The sequence below is a fragment of the Oxyura jamaicensis genome, chromosome Z (genome assembly GCF_011077185.1).
Source record: "Oxyura jamaicensis isolate SHBP4307 breed ruddy duck chromosome Z, BPBGC_Ojam_1.0, whole genome shotgun sequence".
Classification (NCBI taxonomy): domain Eukaryota; kingdom Metazoa; phylum Chordata; class Aves; order Anseriformes; family Anatidae; genus Oxyura; species Oxyura jamaicensis.
In genome coordinates this window covers 12,585,728-12,603,106 of record NC_048926.1, presented here as the reverse complement: position 1 = coordinate 12,603,106, position 17,379 = coordinate 12,585,728, and the positions used below count along the sequence as shown (strand labels likewise).

The 17,379-nt window shown below is 37.1% G+C and overlaps 1 long non-coding RNA gene across 2 annotated transcripts in view; it reads right to left on the bottom strand.

Annotated features, from left to right (window-relative positions):
• Window positions 1-2,846: 2,846 nt before the first annotated feature.
• The window catches only part of LOC118156159, a 35,344-nt gene continuing 20,811 nt past the window's right edge, over window positions 2,847-17,379 (bottom strand). The window contains exons 2-4 of one of the 2 annotated variants that reach the window (XR_004746175.1): window positions 8,891-8,991; window positions 7,805-7,875; window positions 2,847-3,899 (exon numbers count right to left, since the gene is read on the bottom strand). This is a non-coding gene — a long non-coding RNA (uncharacterized LOC118156159). Of the gene's footprint in view, window positions 3,900-7,804; window positions 7,876-8,025; window positions 8,218-8,890; window positions 8,992-17,379 lie in introns of those variants that run through there. The other variant, XR_004746174.1, reaches the window with a different exon arrangement.

Here is a 17,379-nt window from a genome sequence, read left to right as displayed (position 1 = left end):
GCATTACCATTAAAAGCATCAGTTTTCTAGCCTACATGTTACAGACTGGTTCTTGCATTGATGACCATTATTTCACTAGTTTGTTATGTATCAAACCCCATGCAATATTTTGTTTTGTTTATCCTTTAAGATGTTGATTTTTAAGCATTGATGAAACTTTTTTTTTTTTTTTTTTTTTTTTTTTTTAAATTGTTTTCAAGTGACTGGGAAAAAGGTAAAAGGATTTTTGGCATAGACTGAGATTCCTTTTTTTTGCCCATGCGATTCTTCCTAAATGGTTGAGACTGTGTGTGAAGTGGAAAGTTACAGGTATGCTTGGGAGTAAACCTTCCAAATTACTGGCTGAGGTCAGGCAAACTGAGAGCAGTATCCTAACAGTTCTTTCAAATGAGAGCAAACAAAGTTTCAGACCTTGTAAAATATTTAAAGCTGTGTGAAACTCAGCAGTTTTTGTTGGCAAGAGTTCTAACTTTGTTCTGGCTAAAGTTTGCGTAAGGTTTGCATCCACTGAGAATTCAAACAGAAATATAAGAGGAAACTCAGCTAAATGATTGTGGTTTTGATAGAAACCTCAAAGCAAATATTCTTGGTGACATTCACTAAAAATTCAATAAAACTTATTCACATCCTGGTCCCAGTTTCTTTAGAGTCGTGTTTTCTCTTTCAGAAGTGCAAGAACAAAATTTGAGTTATAAGGAGAACAAATGAATGCTACTGAATTGTATTAATTTAGAAAACTCCAGCAACTCTGAAAGTATTGTTCTTTTTCTTTTGAAAATTGGTATTTTCTGTTCACTGTCATGGTACCATTGTGGAGATTCCTTGATCCCATATCAGCTCTCAGCTTTATCTGACAGAACAGAATTACAGTATGAAGTTGTTCTAAGCATAAATTCATCTACCTGTGCAAAATACTGGAGAAAGGAATGCCAGCTTTCTTTAATTCCTCAGTACAAAAGCTTTGAAATGGAGCAGTGTCTCCAATTAAGTGTCTTTAGATTTCAGACCAAAGACTGTTTATTACTGTAAATGTGGCACATTAAAAAAATCCCAGAATTCAGCAACCTTCTGGATGGTAGAAACCGTCATTTCAAGCTGATCCATGAACAACAGAGGGAATGCAAAGAAATAATTCATAAATGGGATAAAAAATACAGCAAATCCAAAGAGAAATAAAATTAATTTCAAGTCTTTGTCAGTGCTTGGAGTAGTGTAAGGATCCTTGTCATGTTCTTTCTGGCATTCTCAAATACAAATTGGCATCTGCTGGCGATGAAACTGGGGGAATTTGGAGACATATATTGCATTCAGCTTCTTTCCACATACACTTAAACACATTATTACAAGTCAAGCTTCTTTGGGTTCAATAAACCAAAGTCTTATAAAAGCAATGTTTTTCAGAATGTGAGTAATCATTATCAGCTTCATAATGACAGATGTAGGAGGAACACAGGATGCCTACCCTACTTGCTTAAGTTGATGTCACCATCAAAATCACCTCTAACTTCAGTGGGATCATAAGACATATCTTTAAATTAAACAGTAAGTATAACCATTATCTTGGCATCTTTCACCCTAACTTTCCCCTGCTCAGATTTTTTATAACATGTTCCTATCCATTTTGAACAATTCACAGTCAGATACAAAATCTTCTGCATATAGATATAAATATTTACTTCTCCCTTTACCAAGACGAAACATTTAAAGGAGTAGCACTTGCAGAATAGCTGTGATGCCTTTTTTTTTTCAGTTTGGAGGTCTCTGAGTGCAAAACCCTCTTGGATTTTGTGATGAAGTTGTTTTAAAGGCTGATTAGAAAAGCTGCCATGTAGAAATATAGTTGCAAAATGCCCCTTACACTACAGTGGATAAATTGGTGATTATTAAAGAAAGTTTTCATGTAAATTATTCCTTTAGTTAAAGACTAAAACAGTGTTCTGTTTATGAACAGCATCATCCTCAACTCCCTGAAGGATAACTGAATGGGAAAGCCAGGATGTTCTTCATATAAGAAGAATATCTTGACATCAATTAAAAAATATATGATATGTTTTAGTGAAGCCCAGTAATACTTAATCCTTTCTGAAAATGGTTAACATTAAACCAGGTCCAGTCTGAACAGTTAAATACACAGTCAGCTCCTCACTTCATCCATGATTTTTTTGCCCAGCTTACATTCTCCAACTAATCTTGAATTTCTCTCAAAATTTTAAAAGATACATATGGAATAACACCTGCTTAGAAGAACACTTGGAAATTATTTATTTATTTATTTGTACAAATCAAAGTTCAGAGTTATTTAGCAGTTTGTTTTGATTTTCAAAAAATAAAAATAAAAATCTAATTTTAAGAGACAAGATTATGGTCAGATGAAAAATAAAAATCATTCAGAGTAAATAATTACAAAGGCTGTTATTAATCCCATAATGTTTACTGGAGTCTATTTTATTTTTAAAGATTTTAAAAACAAAAATTGTAATTAGGCATGGATGTTGCTAATTTAAGTGCATATATTAAAACTGTATATAATTCATTACATTATATTGGAATGATTTCATTGAGATTTGATCTATTAAAAAAGATGAAAAAAAATGAAAAAATGACAGAAACATAAGAGTAATTTCTAAATAATGCAATGACAAATTAAATGTCATTTTGGAAAGCTGATGAACCAGAAGCAGTTTAGAAATGTTTATGTCATCAGAAAAAAAAAAAAAAAGAAAAAGAAAAAAAAAAAAAGATAAAATTCTGTAAAATGCCACAATATACATCGTGCCAAAATTTAAGAAGTGCAGGTTCATCTGCAGATGCTCATTTAGTACTCATGTAGTAATCATTTAGATGCTCATGTACTAAGAAGCTGCGTTTCTGATGCAGTTTGCTTAAACCTTTATTTTCAATGCCTCTTACATTTAGTAGAAACTGATGTTACACATACCAAGTGCTGAGTTTCTTGTAAATATGACATTTTATTATCTGCTTTTCTCCTTTGTGAGCTCTAAAGTACAAAGGCAGTGAATAACTTTTTTACAAAACCTTGTTGAGATTCCTGTGTTTTAATAATTATTCTAGAAAGGCTCTCCCCATCTCCATAAATACACAGCTGATTTTCGTTGCATTCTTGATATTGCTTTTATCAGCTTCTCCCAGTTAGATCTGTTCTTCATGGTGGTTTTGTGCTCGGTTTTACCCTCAGTACAACCAGCAGTTCAGCACTTCAGCAGTTGTTCTATCAACCATGTTTGCGTCCTGAAGTCCTTTGTTTCACCTATTGTAATTCTTTTGTTTGCTGTTCAGTTACCTTGGACTTGCTGTAGTCAGAGGCTCTGCTTTACACTGCCCTGGTCCTCTCTGTTTCATTCTCTATGCTGTAATGGCTGCCTCAATAATCTTAATTTTCTCTTCTCTTTTCTACTCCTTCAGTCTACCTGAAATCAACCTTTCCTCCACCTGTTTAAGTCCCTTTTCTTCTCTTTTCCTGACTTCAGTGAGTGGTTCATTTTCCATACTACTGCAGCTGTTTTAAGCTGTTTTCAAATCTGAAGTGTCACCTTTCTGCTCATTTGTGTATGTGGCTAAGTAAAATTATACCAGTACAAGCAGTTAAGGTGAGTGATCCTCATGTAGGGCTAGGAAGGAAGAAAAAATCTTTCCTTTAAGCAGAGATCAAACTGTTCAAGTATTGCTTGAATGGGACTTGTAATCCTTTTGTTTAAAAACAGCTAAATATTCAGCTGATATTCATATGGTATAGACAAATCACGACTATTGTTGGACCCAATAGTGTTTTTTGATATTTGTGCCAAGGACACATGATGGGAATCCAGTCGGGGCTGATACTCCCAGGCAGATTTTAGCACAGTAATTGTGATTTTAAGAGATGGGTCTGCCAAACTGGACTGAACAACAGGAAGCATTATTCAGGCACAAACACATACTTCAAGATGAATAATTCACAGTACCACTGAATGTTTATGTCATTATTAAAATTTCATGTAAAAATGAATCTAATTAAAGAGAAGACAGGAAATATCCTTGTTAACAAAGACAACTTCAACTCTGAATTTTAAATATCTAACATGGCAGATTGTAGAAGATAAAAATAAACAACTTGACCAGCCATTACATTTTTGGAAATTCTTTCCTTAAATTTCCTATATGAATGTGATGAGGTAAATTTACCTTTATTTCAGATTCTTCCCTGCTTATGAAGATGTAGCCATTCTTGCTTCTTTGTATCGTTTATTTTCAAATATCCTCATGAAAGAATTGGGGTGAATTAAAGCAGTAGAATAAAAAGCTTTCAGAAAGTGTTGAAGAAAAACACAATCCTGGAAAACCAAAGCAGAAAAAATGTGTATATCAGAGGTACAAGAAGATGTTTAGTAAATAATTATTCATGTGTGTTATTACCCTTATTTTCCTACATTTGTGACTTTAGTTTGGTATTATAATAAAGAAGAAGCTCAGTTTCTAGCTGGATAATAGATGTGACTTCACTAGTTTCCAGGGGAATTCTCTTAGCAAGATATAGCTTATATGTATGAAAGGTATGAAAATTTGAAAACTTTGATGAATAAAAAAATGCAAACCTTTACTGTCTTTCTTGCACAATGTCCAGAAAATTAGCAATACACAATGAAATCTTGGATTAAAATTCTCAACTAGTAATGGGCATTTGACAGAAACTGATTTATGTCCAGTGACTCAGGATTTCAGGGTTTGTCATTTTATGAAGCTTCTTAAGCTTCATAACGGATCCCATCCGGTGGGCCGGATGGGATCCACCCAAGGGTACTGAGAGAACTGGCAGAGGAGCTGGCCAAGCCACTATCCATCATTTATCAGCAGTCCTGGCTATCGGGGGAGGTCCCAGCTGACTGGCGGCTAGCGAATGTGACGCCCATCTACAAGAAGGGCCGGAGGACTGACCCGGGGAACTACAGGCCTGTCAGTTTGACCTCAGTACCAGGGAAGCTCATGGAGCAGATCCTCTTGGGAGTCATCATGCGGCACTTGAAGGGCAAGCAGGCGATCAGGCCCAGTCAGCATGGGTTTATGGAAGGCAGGTCCTGCTTGACGAGCCTGATCTCCTTCTATGACAAAGTGTCGCGCTGGGTGGACGAGGGAAAGGCTGTGGATGTGGTCTACCTTGACTTCAGCAAGGCTTTTACACCGTCTCCCACAGCATTCTCCTCAAGAAACTGGCTGCTCTTGGCTTGGACTGGCGCACGCTTCATTGGGTTAGAAACTGGCTGGATAGCCGGGCCCAGAGAGTTGTGGTAAATGGAGTCAAATCCAGTTGGAGGCCAGTCACTAGTGGTGTCCCCCAGGGCTCGGTGCTGGGGCCGGTCCTCTTTAACATCTTCATCAATGATCTGGACGAGGGCATTGAGTGCACCCTCAGTAAGTTTGCAGATGACACCAAGTTAGGTGCGTGTGTCGATCTGCTCGAGGGTAGGAAGGCTCTGCAGGAGGATCTGGATAGGCTGCACCGATGGGCTGAGGTCAACTGCATGAAGTTTAACAAGGCCAAGTGCCGGGTCCTGCACCTGGGGCGTAATAACCCCAAGCAGAGCTACAGGCTGGGAGATGAGTGGTTGGAGAGCTGCCAGGCGGAGAAGGACCTGGGAGTGATAGTGGACAGTCGGCTGAATATGAGCCAGCAGTGTGCTCAGGTGGCCAAGAAGGCCAACGGCATCCTGGCTTGTATCAGAAATAGTGTGACCAGCAGGGCTAGGGAGGTGATCGTCCCCCTGTACTCGGCTCTGGTGAGGCCGCACCTCGAGTACTGTGTTCAGTTTTGGGCCCCTCGCTACAAGAAGGACATCGAGGTGCTTGAGCGGGTCCAAAGAAGGGCGACGAAGCTGGTGAGGGGCCTGGAGAACAAGTCCTACGAGGAGCAACTGAAGGAGCTGGGCTTATTCAGCCTGGAGAAGAGGAGGCTCAGGGGTGACCTTATCGCTCTCTACAGATACCTTAAAGGAGGCTGTAGAGAGGTGGGGGTTGGCCTGTTCTCCCACGTGCCTGGTGACAGGACGAGGGGGAATGGGCTAAAGTTGCGCCAGGGGAGTTTTAGGTTAGATGTTAGGAAGAGCTTCTTTACTGAAAGGGTTGTGAGGCATTGGAACAGGCTGCCCAGGGAGGTGGTGGAGTCACCATCCCTGGAAGTCTTCAAAAGACGTTTAGATGTAGAGCTTAGGGATATGGTTTAGTGGGGACTGTTAGTGTTAGGTTGGAGGTTGGACTCGATGATCTTGAGGTCTCTTCCAACCTAGAAATTCTGTGAAATGTAACCACTTTAATCAATTAGAGATGTTATTTATATTTTTTTTTTATGTCATTATTCTTTATATTGCTATTGGCAATAAACTCTCTTGCAGCTTAGTCACAAATGGGAGTAGAAAATTAGATTTTTGAACCACCTTTCAAGGTGAAGTTGGAAGCTCAAATAGTCAAAAAAAGTTTTAGCCAAAAAAAAGTTTTTAGTCAAAAACTTTAGAAACCAGCTATAGTAGGGCTGTATTTCAACAATAACTTAAGAATCTGTTTAGCTGTTATCCAAGTAAATTATATTTAAGCATGAGCTTATGCTGTATATATATAAATTTATATATTTAAAAGTCTTCTCGCATAGGGATAATTTGTTGAATGAGAACTAATTCAGAAGTCTTTCCTAATGTTTATAAAACAGTTTTCCAAGTTTGCTTTTAAGTGATATTTTTCTGACTTATATTTTGCAAATTACTTTATGATACATCACTTTCTCTAGAAGTCTCCCGACAATAAGAATTAGAATCTGATTTCTTTACTTGCACTGGATAGTATCTTTTCTATGTTATCTGATTTACATATTAGAAAAACAAAAGGTCCACCTAGAAATATCTATTGTGATTTAGAGTGCTGTATATTTATCCAAATGCATTCTGTTTGTGTTTCAAAAAACACTATTATACATGCAAAACAATATGCAATTCAAACCTGTTGCATACAGAGTGAACATATATATATATATATATTTTGCTATATTAGAAATAAAATGAGAATGTCCACAGGAGTATAAAATTTATGGCATCTGAACTTATATATACTTATATGGTATCAGAATTTAGTAATGTAGCCTACTTTGATCTTTCATTTCTGTGACCTCTGTTTAGAAGGCATTTCATGAGGACATCGACAAATCTTATTTAGAGCTATGATTTTTTATAATGTTAATAGATCATATGAAGTAATATATTTAAAGGTGAAAATGGAGGAGTAAGCATTAAATGAGGGGAGTAAGCCTCAAATATTTAGTCCTGTAAGATATCCTGTGCTGGTGTTATTCATGTAAGAAAGGTTTCTGATATTGCAAATCTTAAACCTAAATTAAAGAAAATAATAAAATGCCAGTAAATGAGAAAAATCTATTCATTCCACACTGTGTTCATAGTTTTAATTAGTAGCATTAGCATTGACATTTATAACATATCAGACTACATTTTAGACTATATAAATAAAATATTTTCATCTAGTTTAGATTTTGCTAGATGGTAGATGTGCAGATTATTCTGCACCTGTCTGGAAAAAAACTTCAGAAAGTTGATATGGAGCCAAAATATGTGTGGAGACAAGTAAATTGCCAATTGTAACATTTTTTGCCAGCAGCTTCCTTAGTCAAGCAAATCAAGTGCCATTCTATCAGCACTAAAATCAGACAGCTTGAGACTCTGCTGCCATTTTAAAATTTTCCCTAAGCAAATATACTGTAGTGGAAAATCCCCAGCTTAGAGGTGGGGATAGAGAAAAAGTAATCATTTACCTGTCACCATGTGTGCCTGTAACCAGCATCTGCTTTCCACATACATAAGCTCCCTGTTAAAAAAATCAAGTCTGGAAAAGGATCAGAAATAGCAGGTTAAAAATGAGATTGTTTTTCATTAAATCTATTATCCAGAGCACAACCACATAATAGCCATGAATAAACAAGCTTTTGCTAATTTGTCTGCAAGGAGGGCAATGGTGAGGTTACTGTGTGTTCACCTTATATTCTGCTCTGTGATTTCAAGCCAAAGATCTCTTTTCTTGAATGCCATCTAGCTTCACTGGGTTTATCTTCACTGCAGAGTTTTTTGGAATCATAATGTCAGTGTTGTCCCTTCCTTAAATCCATTCACCCACAAACCCCTAACTCTTCCATCAACTCAAGTTGATCGTTGACTGCAGGGTGAACTGGCTAGGAGCTCAAATCAGCACAGCTCACCAGCAGCTAATATAACCATTTTGTGGAAGAGTTACTGATTTATTTCATTTAGTGCTGCTAGGTCTTCATCAGTAAATGGCACATCAAATCTTCCACTGTTTACTGGTAACAATTGTGTTGAGTGATTTAGTTAGCTGTGGTACTGAGAACTTGTGGATTTGTTTCTGGAAGGGTAATTTGTATACAAGGCAAGGTAGCACCTGCACTAACAGAGCAGCTTGTGGTTTGCAACAACAGTTGCAGCCAAAATGAGATCTGGCAGCTGAAGTGATGGGAGCCATCAGTCTTCTGCATGGCTGGGCCACCAGGAATCACTGCCTCAGTGACAGGGCTGTTACATGTTGCTGAGTGGAATTGTTTTATTTGTTTCTTAGCTGTATCAGTCCACAGACCACTATATTAACACATACTATCATTGTCTCAAATCTGTGTTAATGAATGAGCTCTAGACAGTGGCTTCTGCCTTCAGTTACTAAACGGTGTCTTCCAAAGTTGTTCCAAAGGTGGTGTTAGCCACTGCAGGTAAATTCACCTGAGATAATCTGGAGCACTTCTTAGATAAAGCCATTTAGCCTTACTGATGAGTACAACTGCTTTATTATGTAATGGTGGAGTATAAATAAATGAGCCTGAGAGGATTCTCACCTTTCACTTTCTCATGATATAATTTATACAGTAGATGCTGTAGTTAGTCACTGAAGCCTGTTACTTTGTACCGAGTGTTTCCCAAGTTTCTCAGGCAAAGCCTACAGGGAAATCATACAGAAAAAGAAACTTTCTAGAAGTAATATTATAAAAGACAGGTAGATAGGCATTTTAGAAATCCTTGGGCAGTTTAACTGTACACAATAGAGTAGCATACATTTGGATTACTTTTAGAAGCCTTAGTGCTTTCTGTATTATTCACAACTACTTGCTTTGATGCTGTTATGGGAAATTTGTTAAGGCAGGTTGAAAAATATTAGAAACACTGTATTTGAGAAGCTTGAGCACAGAAATAATAAAACTTTAACAGAACTAATGATAGTTTTTCTTCAGCTTTTAACATTTAGTCAGAAGTGGGTACTTTTCAAATGCACTTCTATAGTTTAAGCAAAAGTTAAAGCTTTGATGTAGAAATTAGCAGCTACCATAATTTTATGCCTATTATACAGCATGGCTAACTATATTACTATAATTATAAGTTTTATGGTTTTGTGAAACTAACAAAGACTTTCCACCCTTCCTTAATGTGGCAGCTTGACTGTGTAATTACCTAGGGATACATAAGTAAAGATTGCATTTTAAGCTAGATATTTTAATTATATGGGTGGTAGATTCTTTTGTATTTACATCATATACATTCCCTCAGTTTATTTCTTCTTTGCACACACCTCCACGAAAATATTGTTTGTAATTGTGAATAGCATTATCAGACTGGTTCTGCTTAGCCATGGCCCTTGTTCTTGTAGTTCCAGAGACACATGAAGACTTCAGCAGGCAGAATGAAGTGCTAAAGCAGATAATATTTTTTCCAAATAATTGAAATGAGGAAGAAGTCCTTAAAATTTGATCAGGACATTGAGCAGTTGTAAGATGCTAGGATTACACATGGGAGTGTCAAGCACACATAACTTGCAGTGTCTTCTTCACCATGGTGTACAGGTAACACTGTGGTAAGCACATTAGAATTGCACAAAATAGGTCAGGCTAGGTAAAACTAGTGTAGTTGCTTAAACTTTAATAGTTGATTTAAGAATAATATTAAGTAGGTCAAACTCCTGAATTGCAACTGTGAATTCATGAAGTTGACTATTTAGACTCTCTACGTACTGGCCATTTGATATTCAAGCTGACTTTACCAGTGAACTTGAATAAAGTAATAGTTAGCACCTTTTGACCTCTGCAGGAAGACAAGCAATCAGCTAATCAGTTTAGAGTCTCTATGGTGAAAATGAAATATTTATATAACATTTATTTTAAGAAAAATTGTCTTTCATGTTGCAGAAGTCCATCTGGGATTTGCAGATAGGGATCTTAATGTTTTGGAGTATCAGTTCCTTCAGCATAGTGTCATTGCAATGTAATATTTTTTCCTTTGTATGAAGGTGATCCTTCAAGCTTCCCAGCTTAATATACATTTATTGCACAGGCAATGAAATAGACTTTCTCATCAGCTTCAGGAAGAAACACCTTGCACCATTTAAAAACCACTTGATTTAATAGTGTTAATATGCTCCAAAAGATTTGTTGCCTAAATTTCCTGGCTGGAAAAAATACCTGTCTTCACAGGTTTGACCACTAAAACAGCTAGGGTAAATGGGAGTACCCTTCAGTTCTATTGAGACAATCCATTGATCCATTGCAAAACAACTTTTGTTTGTGAGCTCTTTGTCAACAGATTTGTTTATGTGTTTGAACAAGAAAAACTGTCATTGGAATTAGAATGAGTCTGCTGTGTAATTTATGTTGTGCCTTCTAACTATTAACCACATTAATCTTTTTTTTTTTTTTTTTTTTTTTTTTTAGTATTTGAGGCAGCACAAATAATTTATTGTCCCTAGTATTCTGTATTCTGCCACAGTATAATCCAATCAACCATCATGTATTTATTTACTTCTCTGTTTTTCATTTTAAAACACAAATAACTTATAAAATGAAAACATGGAGTTACAGATACCTGGGTCCTAGGGCAGTAGAGGCTTACAAATCAATACATTAAGTCAGTAGCAGCTAGAAAGAGAACTGAGACTGCAAATTCCTAGTTCTCACCAATAGAATATTAGCAAAAAGTATTTTGTTGAAAAAGATGGATTTTGAGTTAAATGTGTGCAACAATTACAATTACAAACAATATTTTCGTGGAGGTGTGTGCAATGTGCTAAATGTGATCATTTACTCGAAGTTATGCAATAATCATCTGCTTATTGTGAAACAGTGGATCATCCTGAATTCAAACAGAACTTAAAATAAGCAGAAGAATGTAAATCTGGCATCAGTTACCCTCTGTCATTTAGGCATTTGTATTTGAAAAATGAGCAGTAGCCCAGAATGAGACAGGAAAATACTGAAGAATTTGTCATGGCTCTCTTTATGATTGGAATCTTCTGGAATATACAAAGTGAACAATGCACCACTCTGGGTACAGTGAATTTGAAACAGTACTTGGAAAGGCTGTGAAGAGGCAAAAGCAGACAGATAATTTCTGGCAAGGAAAATGTTATGAATGACTCAAAGCATGATTCTGCAGTTTCAGATTGTTGTTTAAGAGTCACATCCTGGCAAGCAATCAACCCACAACGGCTGAAGCTCCTCTACTCTATTGTAAAGTAATTGTGGTGTTTTTGGCTACATCTGAACTGATATATTAGGTTACTTCCAAGGACTGTCCCAAAGGATTAAGGCTCTTCCAATTGCCTTAGTCACATCCACACAACTCACAGTCTTGAATGCCCTTGGGTGCCATCTCTCCTCTAAAAGCTATTGCACCACCTCAGCAAGGTGCTTGTGATACTCATATTGATCCTACATCATGTGTATCATTGTAAAGGTGATCCAACTTGTTATCATATATAGAGGATGATACCTCACTCTATTAACTGTCAGACTGGTAGACCACTAAAACAGAAGGTCTGGCTCATCCAGGAAGACAGTCTTCTACATTCTGCTGCCATCCCAATCTTGTCTGTCCTGGCAGCCTACATAGGGTAGGACACAACAGCAGGAGAGAAAACCTGTGTCACCAAGAACACACACTTCATTGGTGAGACCCAAAAAGTGTTACTGACATAAAGGACAAAGGATCTTTGTTTTCTTCCCATCAGCGCTTGTGGCAAGAGCAGGACAGAGCTCCAAAGCATACAGAACAGGTACCAAAGATGAGCATTACCTATTCTCCCCCTTTAAGCTGGCCTCAGAGCAAGATAAAAGGATGTTGGTAAGCAGATCAGCTAGGAGAAAACATAATGCAATTTTCTCTAAGAAAATTTGAAAACAAAATATATATATCATAATCCATCAGATCAGGGACTTTTGCTTAGCTTCCTCCCTTATGCAAAATTCAGGCTCTACCTCCATAATTCTTCAACAGATGAAAAGACTTCAGGGCCTGTCAAATCAGGTCTAAAGAGACCTGATTTTGCAACCCTCATTTCACTCAGCCCCAAGCCTTCATATTATAGCAGACTTTGTTTAGGAGAGAAACAGCTCCCCAGTTCCTCCCCGGAACAAAAAATCTGTTAGCATTGTGTCATTCTCAATTCTTTTGATCTGTGCTTTGGGAGGATGAGGCCACTGAGGCACAGGCAGGAGTGTCTCCAAGTGAACAGTCTAAGCAATGGAGTACGGGATAAAGGAGACACTGAAAGATGGTCTGTTTATTTTTTTTTTTTTTTATGAATTATTATCTTCTTATATGTCTTATAGATGTAAATACTTGATTGGGATAAGCATAATTTCATTTCCAATTCCTAAAAGTGAAATAAAAGCCAAATATAAAACAGTTTATTGTACGATTAAGTAAGTGTATCTGAATTTAATACTAAAGAATTCCTGAGAGATCTTAAACTTTTATGTTTAAATTACCAGTAAATATCTTTTCCTCATAGGCCTACCTTAGGCTTTTGTATAACAACTCACTGTAAACAACAAGATTTAACAATAGATTCAGTGACTAAATATTTCTGCAAAGAGCAGTTCTAATCAATTTCTCAGAGAGTAGGGCTAGGTTTTCAAAGGAGCCCAGCAGAGTTAAGTGCTCATGACCTGCTGGATTTCAAAGCTCCTTAAATTCCTTCAGGATTCCTTAAAGGAACATGAGTACATCCTGAAAAGCAGAAACTGTGGGCCATTTCATTACAGTAGAAATAATAATCTGGATCCAAGCAAATTTACAAACACAAAATATTTACAGTACATCAGCAGGAAGTTTCATGTTTAAAATTGCAAGAGTAATGAATTTAATGCTTTTAATGTTTTACTGGGGAGCTAAGAAATCACCTGAAGACAACAAAGAGCTCTCCTGGGTACTCTTAAGAATATAAAAATAAAATTCACAAAACTACATGAAAATCAAATAAATCCTTCCTGGCCTTTCCGCAGCAAGGCCAAGAGAGATTATAAAATATGGAAAAAACCTGCACAAATATATTTTTGGTCCTTATCAATGCTCCTGAACTTGAATTTGAAAAAAATAAAAATAAAAAAAAGCAATTCAGAAAACAGATAAACAAACACAATTTTAAAGGAAAGACTTGATAGAGTTTTCAAAGATTTGATAGAGTATTCATTGTTCTGAAATTCTGCTTTGGCTTGATTACATGGCATAATCCCTGGTCTCCTGTGAATGGCATGTGGCTGTAGTGCTGAATGAAACCACTCTTGAAAACACTCTGTGAACTTCTGGCATTCAGCAATACACTTCTACTACACCATAATGAAGACCATCTTTCTGGATTTACTCTTTTCCTTCTTCTTTTGATCTACTGAGGCATTAAAATGTCTTTAAAAGCAAAAATGAGATGTTAAAGAGAAAGTATCCTGAGAATACTAGTTAAAATCTCGGAATATATGAACAGTCACTTTTTTAGCCAGTGGAAGCTGGTAATATAGTTTGACTTCCCTAGCTCACACCAATTTGAAGAATAATATGGACCACCTTAGTTTATTGTCTGGCTATGAAATTGCCTGGTCTTTTTCTTGTGCTCCTGACTACCTGGTTATGTGTTTTGGTTTAAAAATTGTATCATTTATATTCATAGGCAGTTCCATCTCAATGGCAAGAAGATAATGGTTGATGGAATTACATCATAAGTGAAATAGGCAAGTTTGAATTAGAATGCTTTTGAAAGGGGATGCTTCTGGAAAAGAATGCTTCTCTTGCCATGGAAATGTTTTGGATCATTAACATGGATAGGAAAGGAAATGGAGAATGTAGGTTTTATTTATATGAACTTCCACTCTCTAGAGATATCCAAGCAAATTTTAAGCAAGGACAGCTGTGTAATAAAAACAGTTGAGCTATAACACAGATCTTTGTTGTTGTTGCCATCTTACTGCAATATATCAACATATTGGCATTACACTGAAATGCTCGGGGTAGACACTCTCAAAACATGTTTGCAAAGACAGTGGTTGTCTGTTTTCCTTGAAAAAGATTAATATTGCAGTGAATGTCAAAGGTAAATGAAGATTACTAAAACAGTAACAAGAATTAATTTTTATTACCTAAGAAATCCTTAACACAAAATAGGATGTTGAAAAGGTAGTCAGTTAGTAGAATGAAAAAAAGATTCTCCTTCTATAGCTGTGAAAGCAGTCATAGAGGTGTGGCATGAAGAGCAGTACAAAGAAGAATAGTACTTTTGAAATACCAATGTTTAACAGCCAACTGGAAAGAGAATATAATTTAGCTTTTTAGTATGCAGAAGAAGGTGGTTTGGTTTATTGCATGTTTGAGCATTATAACCTATTGTACATTCCATCATATAGCTATTTCTGCTTCAGGTACTGTTACTTCACTCCTGTTGCTTTTGGTTAGTATTTCCTGAATGCCTTCAGCTATTTTCCAGCTTTTGATTAATACTATGACAGTTTGTGAGATACTGAATCCCTGTTTTTCTGTAATTTATTACAGTGTTCTGCTGATAAATATTTTTACAGGCTCACCCTTGTACAACACTACTGTGTAGCATGTCTGATACTAGTTCTGTATGGTCTTCCAGAATAACAGTTCTGACTGTTATTATAATGTAGCTGGGAACAGATGGCATGTGCTTATAGCAGGTGCACACTCCCAGATCAAGCTCTTTACTTAGCTTGGGCTTGTATATTGTTGTGTCCAGATGTGAAATGAATTACTCAGGCTTACTTGCTTTGAAGGATTTCAGCCTTTGAGTTTGCAGGAATACATTTCCACTTTAACATCTGAGAAGGAGAGGTGAAAAAAGACAGAACAGGATATTCTACTCTCCATGAGAAACCAGAACTGTTAGCCACAAAAGAGGAGTAGGATGTACACCTGAAGAGACATAAGGAGAGACTACAATTTATATGTACCGGGGAGATGCAAAAATACCCGCCTGTGTTCTTCCTGGTATTCTACATCTTCTCAATGGGCTATATATGATGGCCAGATAAATCTCTGGGAATCCTGAAGTCCCATTTGTTTCTGTGGGAGTCTTGCCAGCTGATGGAATACAAAACCAAGACTTTTACATTATGTAACGTTGCTTTCCATTGGACTGAAAGTAGACTGAAGCAGTGGCCCCTAATAGTTGGATTTCCAACCCTACCCTTGACCTGTCTGCTTTTCTAGTAAATATCTCCTTTGCATTCCTTTGTCATGTCTTGAATTAGTTCTCTTTCTTCCTCCAAATCCTTCATTTGTTTCAAATGCCTTACATTTCCCGTTTCTTTATAGGTAAATCCCTTTTGAGGAGAAATGTTGGTGCAGATGGTTTTGTCAGTTGTTTTATCTCTCCCACTTATTCCCAGCCCTCCTTTTTATTTGATCTAGGTATTGTCAGAGCGTGTTCAGGTTTGTATTAAAAGTCACTCGATTAATGAAAATAGAAGCTAAAGTAATGGCAAAATCTTAGAACCAGAGAATCTGTGTTTTGATAGCAAACAGAAACACCGTATGTTGAAAGATGTGTGACTAACATGTTACAGTTCTTTACATCCTGTAGGGAAAGTTACACAGCATTCCAAAATAAAAAATAATAAATAAATATGTAAATAAATAAGGAAGTAAGTAAATAAATAAATAAATAAAGCCCAGTGTTTCATAAAATGTCATTTTACACAAGTCAAAATACAGGACTTTAAAGAAAACAGATCCTGTTTTAAGGCTTTTAATTTAGACACATATGAGATCAATGGTTTGTTACTCTGTCCATGAAAGTAGCTTGAGTGAACTTCAGAGGAAGGTGGAGTCCCGTAATCTCTCAATGGGAAGTTTCTTCCTGTATTTCGTAAACACATGGGTAGTGTAATGCCTTGGGTCATAAGAATTTATCCCTTACTCATTTATCAGTTGATATGATGTGTTCCCCTTATATTTTGTACCTTTTAAAAATCGTACTACTATCTATTGCATAGCTGAGATAAACATGCCCAGGAGATAACCTGAAGCACCTTGATGATAACTTCTTGGACACAGTAGTGGCCACCTTGGCCATAGACTCCATGAAGTAGTTGTGTTTAAAATCTTTGGTGATAGGAGGAAAACTGCCACCAAAACTTCAACCCTGGATTTGGGATGAACAGAATTCAGACTGCCCAGTGAACTAGTTAGTGAGGTCCCCTGGGGATCTTCTTCTGAAGATATTGGGGTCCAAGAGTGCTGGTCGGGTTTTGAGTACCACCTCCTAAGAGCACAGGAATAGGCAATTCTAAAATGTCAGAAGTCAAGAAGGAGGGGCAGAAGGCTGGCCTGACTGAGCAAGGATCTTCTTCAAGAACTTTGCCAGAAAAAGAAAATATATGGTCTCTGGAAGCACAGCAAGCAACATGGGAGGACTACAGGGATGCTGCTTTCCTCTGTAGGGAGAGAATTTGTGTGTCCAAGGCTCAACTAAAGTTGAAGCTGACCAGCAATGTTGGGGACAATTTTTTTTTTTTTAAGGAAAAAGGAGGACCAGAGCCAACACTGGTCTGATATTTGATGAGGACAGTCACGTCACAAACAGGGACATAGACAAAGCAGAGATGTTTAATGCATTTTTTTGCCTCTGTCTTCAAAACAAGAGATGGGCTCTGGAACCCCAGCTGCCCTGAGTTGGAGGACTGTGACTGTGGGAATGGTAAGCTCTCAGTCAACATGACCTTTTAGGATGTGGGTCAGAGGACAGAATTCTCTAGGTACTAGTAATATCTGACTTGTGATGTTTAGGTAAGTTTATTTTGCTTCATGTTAAACTTCAAAATAAACCCAGTTAACTCCAAACTTGTGCGGGATTTGCTGCTCCACCTGGATGCATACAAGATTATGGGGCCTGATGCGATTCATCCCAGAGAACTAGCTGATGTCATCACAGTACCTCTCTCACTTATTTTTCAGTGGTCTTGGGAATCTGGAAAGGCCCCAGTTGGCTGGAAGCTGGCAAATGGGGTTCTAATTTTCAAGAAGAGCAAGAAAGATGATCCTGGCTATT